The 11,362-nt window shown below is 29.4% G+C and overlaps 1 long non-coding RNA gene across 1 annotated transcript; it reads left to right on the forward strand.

The window, feature by feature from the left end:
• The first annotated feature begins 399 nt into the window (after positions 1 to 399).
• LOC110688837 lies at positions 400 to 10,929 on the forward strand. The gene is made up of 3 exons (XR_002504690.1): positions 400 to 682; positions 9,131 to 9,151; positions 10,167 to 10,929. It is a non-coding gene; the product is annotated as an uncharacterized LOC110688837 (long non-coding RNA).
• Positions 10,930 to 11,362: the final 433 nt, after the last annotated feature.

An 11,362-nucleotide genomic window follows, 5' to 3' on the forward strand; every position in this document is an offset into this window, starting at 1 on the left:
AAAAACTTTGACTAAAAGCTTGTAACTAGCTTACAAACGCCAGTTACAAATACTTAGTCAAAGAAAATTTGACCAAAGCGTTTGTAACTAGCTCATAAACGCCAGTTACAAATATTAAGTCAAAGAAAAGTTGACCTAAACATTTGTAACTAGCTTAGAAACGCCAGTTACAAATAATCAGTCAAAGAAAAGTTGACCAAAATATTTGTAACTAGTTTACAAACGCCAGTTACAAATAATAACTCAAAGTAAATTTGACCAAAAAGTTTGTAACTAGCTTACAAACGCTGGTAATAAATAATAAGTCTAACAATAATTTTTGTTTTTTTTTTTAAAGCAACAAACGTTAAGTTTCTAGTTTTCTACTTTCTATTAATTTTATTTAATTTTCATTAAATTTTTTTTTTTTGGAAAGCAATTTTCATTTAATTTTTTTTATCAAAGGTTAAAAAAAAGGGAAAAAAAATTAAGGTAGTATTATTCGAGGTAAATTCGCAGAAATAAAAAAAAAACCATTCACACTTTCGCTCCAATACAAACTGCTCCTCCTTCACGCCTTCACTGCTCCTCTTTCTCCTTCACCGCTCTTCCTTCTCTTTCGCTGCATCTCACTCCATTAATTGTTGTTTTGGTTTGTTCGAATTTGGGATCAACTTTAGTGGATTTGTATCAAGGTTTTGAGGTATGTGTTCCTTTTGAATTAGGATTCTTGTACTTTTGAATTAGTGGTTTTACATGTAAATTCGAATTGATTGTTGTTGTTTTCAATTACTTGATTAATTTTTAATGAAATTGGATTATTAAAAACAAAGAAAATTAGGTTTTGATGAATAATTTCGAACAAATATAATAAAAAATGTGTTATTTGGGTGAATTTTTGGAGCTGGTGTTGCTGTGTTCTCTGATCCATGCTTTGTATCCCATTTTTCCCAAGCTTTCAGCAGATGGGATCATAAGGACCCTGACAAAATTTAATACTAAAAAAATAAAAATTAAGAAACGATTATTGTTTGTGTTACTGCTTTGTGTGTGTGTGTGCGCGTAAATCTTGTATTGAATCAATCACTTTGATCTATTAATACATCTATCTCTTTGTCTAAACTGCTAATTTGAATTTTGGTGGTGAAATAATATGTGACTATATGGATTTGTTGGTGGGATAGTATATCTCTGCCAGACATTCCAGACTTAATTGAAGAATTAGGCTGCTCATTTTGACTTTTTGGTCGCCTCTTCAATTGACCTGCAACTTTTTTAAGATTTTGATATGTCATCTTGGTGATAGTCAAATGTGACTGAGTTAGGATATATAGTTTGTTCAGCGTTGTGCCATCAGGACTTAATTTGTTGAGTAAAGTCCCTAGTCAGTCCACAAAATAGTCATGCATATATGCAGCATGATTAACTGCCACTCTTACCAAAATAAAATTGACCTCAAATTCTCAATCAATGAGATTTTACATTTTACATAAATGATGTGGATATATGAAATTGAAATTCGGAGATCTACTTTAAACAGAATTATGATAGAAACACCATTTCAATCACAAACCAGCCTAGGCTTTATCAATTGTATTTTCAACTCTATTCTTTCTACTTAAAAAGGTCAATAACAATACAGAAAATTCCATTTTTGCTCCAAAATTAAATATTGTCGTCGTTCTTACTCCGGAGTCAGTAATGAATTACAAAAATTATCATTTTTTATGTTTCTGAATGTTGGCTCTTTTTCTTAATAAGAGCTTTGATCTGATGCTTCCATTGGCATTGGCAATAACTTAATTATTATGATTCTAACAAGTTTAAATAATTTCTGATTCATTATGTGACATATATCATATACTTTTATATAACAAAAAACCAAAAAACAAAAAACCACAGCATTGCCAAACGAACACTTAATGTTTTACTTATAAACTATGACATATTTGATTTTTTCTTTGCCAAACAAAATTTGTAAATCTAGTGTAGAAAGGCATTTCGTATCGTTTTTTGGGTTTTAGCGGCGATTGTCAACGATATAATTTTCAATAATTTTATAAATGTGAATAAAAAAAAGGTGAATATATGATACGGTTTTCTCTAAATTTTTCACATACATACATGCATATTGTAGAAAATGTACAATCGTTACAAAATAATCGCTACGAAAAGATGATTTTCACTAATTTAAAATTTATGTTTTAGTAAAGTGATGTGACTAAAAAGAAACAAAGTAACTACAATAAAAAATATTTACGCCAAAGCTTTATTAATGATATGAAGTTTTTGGTTACTTGATGTTCTGACACAAGGGATGCACACAATAAAGCCAGTTATTTGAAAAGATATATTTGCAATCAGCCCTAAGCCTCTAACTAACATCCTATGCCAATTTTGTATGGTAATTTATTATTAAATATTTTCAACTTTACTAAATCCGCGATAACAACATATTAGAGCCTATTACAAAAACAATTGATGTTAACGACAAAATATTTCATTATACCAACATCGATATGATTTTGAGAAAAACTTATTTCCAGAAAGATGCGTTACCAAACTCCCTATTTCCATGAACTCAGCATTTCATTGATTTCCCAACAACATCCGTAATTTGGTTAAATTAGGGTGCAAAAGCCTTCCTAAGTAATTTACTTTTGCCAACATCATATGATAAACCATGACATTAAAGTGATTTTCCCAACCATATCTAAGTAATTTGGTTAGATAAGGGTGCAAAAGCCTTCCTGAGAAATTACTTCTGCCTACATCATATGATAAACCACGACATTAATATATAGTGATAGATTGAGGAATTGGTTTTACTTATGGTCGTTATGGCTTTGTAGTAATTCAAACAAACTGTTACTCCCGTTTCATTTTATATGCAACGATTTGACATAAAGTGGAGTACAAAATGTAGAAGCATTGCAAATATTATGAAACAAAGGTAGTAATTTTTAGGTTACGTGTTAGATAAAAAATTATGATTTAAGTGTGCATATGCAATCACAATAATAAAAAATTTATTTACAGTATGTAATTTTTAGGTTACGTGTTAGATTTTAGTTTTTATTCTTCATTTTATTTTTACTTTAATTTGCTAAAATCTGGTTTTAGTATGAGTTTGGCTTAGTCCACTCCACTAAACTTTTTGAACAATATATATATATATATATATATATATATATATATATATATATATATATATATATATATATAAAGTTTGTATTATTTAGAAATAATTAAAAGTTTGACTTGTTTTTAGCGGATCGTTCAAAGTTTGTATTATTTTTAACAATTTTTCCTATTTTTTATAAATATAATATGACTAATCTCAATAACTACTTCAAGATACATTATAAACTAAATGATAAATATTATTTGGTTATGATGGATTATCTGCTATTCCTCTAAACCTTGAATACTATCGGAATTTAATCTTTTTACGACAACAATCAAATTGCTACCACTTCTTGGAGGACATTTGTTTTCCAGAAAACCTTTATAAAATTTACCGAAACCTCCTTGACCCATTAAATTATCATGACTGAATTTTCGAGTTGCAGCTCTAAACTCTTGAAACTGAATTGTCTTATATTTGGAGTAGGCAAAATTTGCCCATTTGGAAACACATCATTGCTTAATTCTATACCACTAATACTCTAGATATGTTGTTCAACTACATGAAGCCAATAAAGGGAAGAGAAGTAACGTGATTTACCTAAATTAATATTTCGATAGTGCGAGGAGTTTTGGTACCAAAAAAAAAAAAAAAAAAGTGAATTTTTTCTTTTTAACATGGGAAAAATTAATATTTTGTGATTTCAAACAATAAATATTGAAGCATTTATAGCAATAAAAAAAACCATTTTAAAAGTTGGATGATGACTGAAATTAGAACTGTTTTGCAATAAGACTTGTCTACTTCAATTGGAATAAAGCTTTTGATAGCCCTTCATTGTCTAGAATAAAAAAAATTTCCTCAATAAATTGGTAGTAAAGGGTTTAAATGTCTGAAGGTTAAAGTATTCTTGAGTTGTGAAATTATTATTTGTGTAATTTCTCTGGTAAATTATGAAATAGTTGCACTTGTAGCTTGTGTACTAGACTTGTTTGTATAGTAGTGTATGTAGTTTAGAACAGTTGCATGACCATTTATGAGGAAGCTCTAATGCTCAATATAATGTCCTGTAACATGTAATGCATGGACAGTCTTAACCTTAGAAATTGAGCCCTAATCTAAAGGGCAAAATTTTATAAGAAATTATTTTTATAATGAAAAGATAAAGATTAGAACATTTTAATACTTTTGTGCAAAATTAATAATTCATTATAATTCGTATAAACATTTTGGTACACATATTGAATGAGCGTTAAAAATCAATCTTCAACGCAACTCCTAAGTCTTAATAATGAATAAGAATTTACTTGTAATTTCGATTCCACATTTTATTTAATTCTGAATTAGCCATTCAAACATTTTCTTAATTTCCACCTTCAAAATTGCAAATTGCAATTAGTTCATGTAAAATAATAATAATAATAATAATAATAATAATAATAATAATAATAAAGCAATTAAAATAAAAAAGTAGTACTCCGTAATACGCGATACTTTTGATGTTGAACAGTAAAAAATTCACTTAATAAGTTAATGACTATGACAATTCCTGTGGTTCTACTTTTTTACACCTTAAACCCAATTTACTATTACTCCGTATTATGAATCTTAATTTTTGTTTATTTGTTCTCAAAATTAATTTGAGTATGACATGAGATTGAAAGAAGATATATGGGGGTGAAAAATTTGAGGATATTGATATACGAAAATTAAGTAGTATTAAAGTGAAAACAAAAAATTAATTCCTCTATACCCAAGGACACTCAGAACTATTGTATTTAAAAGAGGAAGATATTCTAGAGCTTGCTAAGTCTTGTGTTAGTATTTTGTTCTCACATGTAGGAAGGAGAGGTAATAGTGTGGCTCATACTCTTGCCCATTTGAGTATGAATTTTAAGTGTTTATGTATGCGGGTTTGGATCGAAGAGGTTCCTTATGAAGCTCTTGACCTTGTATTGCAGGACTCTTTTGTCCTTAATTAAATAAAGTTGTGCTTGTGTAAAAAAAATAATATAAATAAATAAAATAGAAGAAGGCAAAAACCTTATTCGAAAATTAAATTTCTGGGAAGAAGAACAAGGAAATTGTAAACTAATTACAAAATAGAACTGAATGAAGGAAGTTGGAAAATTTTAGAGTTTTAAAAAAATTAGGAGCATTATTGGGAGTAAATAAATAGAGGAAGTTGGAGTAACCGGATAATGATATTGTTATTTGTGCTTTTCGTGTTGCTTATAATAATCCTGAGAAGGTTGTTGATTTGTATTATGTATGTCTATACACTACCCACTCTTTTACCATGCTCCTCCCTCCTCCCTCCTCCCCCTTTATTTCATAAATAAGCTAGCATACACTACATATATACTTGTTACACTCTAAAATTCTTGCAAAGATATTGAAGTTTAGGGTTGATTATCTTTGAAAATCCTTTTCTGTGATTGTATCTTTTCCTTTTGCCTAGCTTATTTGGTTTTCTAAAATGATATACGAGTATAATGTGAAAATTGATCATATATGTGTTCAATTTATATACTTTTGTAATATATTTGATTATTTTGGGTTGTGAATAAATTGAGCTTAAATGTCAAAATCAGTATACAGTAGAATAGTAGATAGTGACAATAACAAGCAAAATTAAAATTGAAAGATTTGAAGACTTAGTGTAATAGGATGATATCTGATTTTGGATCACGGTAATTAAAGAGAAATCAATCATGGGTGTTTGATTAAGAGTATCGAATGAATATATTTATTTATTTATTTATTTTTGGACAAAAGCTATAATGAATGAATAGATTATTGTAAATAATTTTATGGTGTTTGCTATCATACTTTTATTCTATTCAGGCTTACTTTAAAAACCCTAAATTAATTAAAAATGGTGATTTTAGATAAATACTTTATCAATTGCATTACATAATTTGACAAGATTCATATTATCAAAGAGTGACAGAGGAGCTTTTTCTGATATGAGTTGATGAATTCAACTTTAACCATCGTGGTGCATGTTTGGTACTATACTTGATAGTATGTTATACTATACATTGTGGTATATCAATTTATTTATTCTCACTTCCACTTGCTTGCTCTAATGTACGAAATTAAGCTCCTAATCTATAGTCTAGATTCTTGATTATGACAATCAAATTAGCTAAATTAGACGTTGATGGTCTTCCGATAATTTGTTCGCAGTTTTGTATGAGTCAATCATTATAACTTCCCTTAGAACCATAAAGTGCAAATTAAATAAGCAATCAAAATTTATGAAGTATTGCAAAACCATGAAAAATGAGTAAGAATGAAAGTGAGGGGAAATTGATCGGCTATTTAAAATTTGTAAACTGTAGAAGCTGAATGAGTAGTTGTAGGAAAAAGTTCACTAAATTTGAATTTCTCGTAATTAATTAAGAACACTATATTATACAACACCAACCCTTCCGTTCAAGTTATGAAAACCACTTTTAAAAGGATCACAGTTTGAATAAAACCATTATAAATAATAAACATCACAATCCGTTTCTACTTTCCACCAGTAAAATAAGACCACCCTTCCTTCAAAAAAAATAAATAAAAATAAATAATAAGACCACCCTAAAAAGAAACAAATATGAGTAGGTCAATAGGTCATCTACTAGTGCACAAAAGCCAAAAACAACTTGCACTAACACAATTACTTGTGACCATGGAAAAAAACATAAACAAAAGTAAACTAATCAAACACCAACAATAATCTTTAGGGTAGGCTAGGTTATATTTTGATGTTAGGATATTAGTTTGTTTGTTTTATTTTTGTTAAAAACAATAAAACAAACAAACCAATATCTTAACATCGAACCATCACCTCTTTAGTTCACAAACTCTATCGTTCAAACTTTTAGATCATATTTGACGAAACAATCTCTATTTTCGATCACACTGATGAGCCTAAAACTCCTAACATGTCAAAAAAAATGTAGAAATTTAGAGCCTTTCATATTTTTGAAAAACCATATGCATCCATGAAGAAATTGGACCAACCCAATTCATGATTGATTTTATAAACGAATTGTTGGTTAGTTATATGATTAAATAAGAGAATAGCTTGATGATAGGCGGTTATTTTGATCAATGGATGAAAAACAATGGAAGAGCAATGAAAACATTTTTTATATTTAATTTTCCGATTTTAATCATTAATTTATTAAAAATGATATTTCAAAAATTAAAATATGAAATAAAACATGAGTTTTCAGACATTATAGAACTGATTTTAGAAATTATATATGTATCTACAAAATTAGAAAATCTTTATTATTAATTTTGTAATTTAAAAGAATTAAAAATTAGCCAATAAAACATGTCACGTAGGCAATTTATGGTAGGATGAGGAGGATGACTAACATAGGATCATCAAGCCGCTCACCATCAAAATTGCCAAGCCATACTATGTACACCATTCGATTGCACAAGATTCAAAAGACTATGGGAACATATATCTAGACAAATGTATAAAACGTACGTCTTTGACAACGACATAGTTGCAAATCATAATCATGTAAGTTATCCACTGCCATGTCAGGGTAGTGAATGTAGACGCCATTAGTTTAAGGTTTTTTCCATTTTGTATTAATGTTTTGTTTGTCCAATTTGGGAAAGAATGTGTGCATTAATATTGTTTTATGAATTTAGGAAATTAGTGTGGAGGTTGTAAGAAAATTTGTATCAGCAGCTGTAGGGAATAATTTCAAGCCTTTAAATCCCACTAGCTTGAACCCCACTGTGATCATACACTAAAGTACGGTGGCGTCCAAAAGGGAAGAAGATAGAGCAAAAGAGTCGCCAATAAGTTTTTTTAGGAACTTGTAAACCGTTCACGAGGTGAAGGTTACACCCCTTAACGATCCAAGAGATCGTCAACTCCATAAGGTCTAGAACCAAATAAGGGTTCGGGGATGAAGGTACAAATCCAACCTAAAAGAGATTGAACCTGCCCTAATAATAGGCCTCTACTTTATTCTGATCGTATTCATGCGCGCTTTTTGATTAACATGCAATCAATAGAATTAACCCTAAACCTGTTTATCTATGTTGGTTGAATTTAATGCACAAATAAACTATTATTGGCGATCACTTGAATTATAATCACAATTAACCCTAAACAAGATTATTAATTATCTTATTAAGCGTGATTACAAGTATAAATTCCCTTTAAACATGCAATAAAGGTGTGATCAAGCAATAAATAATAAATATATCAAGCAACACAATAATCATAATAATAAAATTATAATAGTCATAATAATAATCATAAATAAAATAATCATCACCAAAATAACAATAATAATAATAATATTCATAATCATCATAAATTATAACAATTATAAACATAATCATGTTCATGTTAATATTAAAGCATAATAAAAATAGCAAGATCCTAGGCATGATACTAACAAGATTAATTACAAACTCTAGCATGTCACTAAGCAATAAAAATCAAATCTTTAGCCCTAGCATGATACTAACAATCATAAATATTAGGAAGAACATAGGAAACATTGTAACAATCATATTTAATATTAAAATTACCCTAGACATGATACTAGGAATCAAAATAACAGTCTAAACATGATTTCTACATCATAAAATCAATTAAAACCATTAAAACACTTACTTTGATGCCTCGTACCTCTTTCTAATAACAAAATACACACATTATTTCTTTATAAATAACGTCGTAAAAACTCCGTTTTCATTCACCTACAACCAGTTTTCATCTGTAATCATTCATCAACTCTCATCAAGATTTTCTTGATTACTCTCTCTCTCTCTCTTTCTCTCTCTCTTTCTAAACTAGCTTTTTTACAAACTAAATTCCGCATTCATTAAATCTAGAAACACCTAGCCATATTTGAAGTTGTCTTCGCCCTAGACGTGAAAGGTTTAATTTCTGAGGGTTTGGTCCCAAATCTCTTTTTCAATTATTTAATTTAATTGCTTTGTTTATTATTTTCCTTGAAGTTACTAACGTGTGTATTTTGTTATTAGAAAGAGGTACGAAGCATCAAAGTAAGTATTTTAATGGTTTTTATTGATGTTATGATATAGAGTTCATACTTAGATTGTTATTTTGATTCCTAGTATCATGTCTAGGGTAACTTTAATATCAAGTGTGATTAAAAGTATGATGCTTCCTATGTTCTTCCTAATATTCATTGTTAGTATCATGTTAGGGTTAAAGGTTTGATTTTTATTGCTTAGTGACATGCTAGGGTTTGTTATTAATCTTGTTAGTATCATGCCTAGGATCTTGCTATGCCTTAACATGATTATTATTATTATTATTATTATTATTATTATTATTATTATTATTATTATTATTATTATTATTATTATTATTATTATTAATATGATTGTTATTATGATGATTATTGTTTCGATCATTACTATGATTATTCTTTATGATTTATGATTATAATTGTTATAATTATTATTATGATTATTATGATTGTTATAATTATTTTGATGATGATTATTATGTTGCTTGATTATTTATTGTTATTGCTTGATCACGCCTTTTATGCATGTTTAAAGGGAATTGGTATTTGTAATCACGCTTAATAAGATATTTAATAATCTTGTTTAGGGTTAATATGGTTATAATTCAAGTGATCGCCAATAATAGATTTATTTGTGCATTAATATTCAACCAACATAGATAAACAGGTTTAGGGTTAATTCTATTGATTGCATGTTAATCAAAAAGCGCGCATGAATACGATCAGAATAAAGTAGAAGCCTATTATTAGGGCAGGTTCAATCTCTTTTAGGTTGGATTTGTACCTTCATCCCCGAACCCTATTTGGTTCAAGACCTTATGGAGTTGACGATCTCTTGAATCGTTAAGGGGTGTAACCTTCACCCTGTGAACGGTTTACAAGTTCCAACGTTTTACAAGTTCCTAAAACTTGTTGGCGACTCTTTTGCTCTATCTTCTTCCCTTTTGAATGCCACCGTACTTTAGTGTATGATCACAGTGGGATTCAAGCTAGGGGTTAACACTTGAAATTATTCCTTACAACAGGTCTCCATTATTTAATGATATATTCGAAGGTCGTGCACCTTCGGTTAGCTATATCGTTAATGGCCACCAATACAATATGGGATATTATCTCACTGATGGTATATATCCTACATGGGCATCATTCGTTCGCACAATATCCCTCCCCTAAAATGAAAAAGAGGGTCTTTTCGCCAAAAAGCAAGAAGGTCAGCGAAAGGATGTCGAACGTGCATTTGGAGTACTACAAGCTCGTTTTGCCATTGTGCGGCATCCTGCTCTTGCTCGTGATGTATCAATGCTTGGAAAAATTATGATAGATTGCATCATCTTACACAACATGATCGTCGAGGATGAGCGAGATACATACGCAAGATATTATGATCCAAGGTATGATGATCCAAATGAATATGAGCAAGCTGAACCACCGTCTTCAAGTAGAAGAAATTCTCAAGGACCGTTTCAATTTAGCAACAGTAGTAACCGACCAGCTAATTTGGAGACTTACATGGCTAATAGAGCTCGAGTTCGTGATGAAGTTACCCATAGAGCCTTGAAGTCAGATTTAGTGGAACATTTATGGCTTAGATATGGGGAGTCTTATAATAGGCAGTAATGATGTATTATTAGGCCTTTAAGAGTATTTTATTTAAGTAATTATGTTTAGTTTATGTTTTAGCTAATGCTAAATAATGTGTTCTAATCATGCATGTGTTATCGTACTATTGTGTATTATTATTACTTAACGTGGTTTTAAATTAAGTGTCCATGTATTTTACATTTGCGCTTCAATAATACATCATTGATTACATTTAGTGTATAATTATATTTATCATTAAGCATTTTAAATTTTTTATTATATGCAACAATTATAGGAATTATTACGTTTTTAACAACAATTTTAATTATATGGTGGGATAGAAGAGAGAGAATATATGGTGGGGTATGGTAAAAGTAGGAGAGAGAAAATTGGGAGTCTTTGGTCATGGTTGGTCATGTGACTTGGTCGTGGATGAGTGGAAAGAGAAAGAAATTATATAATAATCCATGACCAAATATTTTGGGTCATCCATTGGGTATGCTCTTAGGGCAATCAAACTAATACCCAAAATTAATCAAATCTCAACCCAAAAATAATAATACAAGTAACTCTAAAACCTCAAAATTATAATATCGCTGAACTGCACTCTAATATAGCAACCGAAAGAAACCCAACTAAA

The sequence above is a fragment of the Chenopodium quinoa genome, unplaced genomic scaffold, assembly GCF_001683475.1.
Source record: "Chenopodium quinoa cultivar QQ74 unplaced genomic scaffold, ASM168347v1, whole genome shotgun sequence".
Lineage (NCBI taxonomy): Eukaryota > Viridiplantae > Streptophyta > Magnoliopsida > Caryophyllales > Amaranthaceae > Chenopodium > Chenopodium quinoa.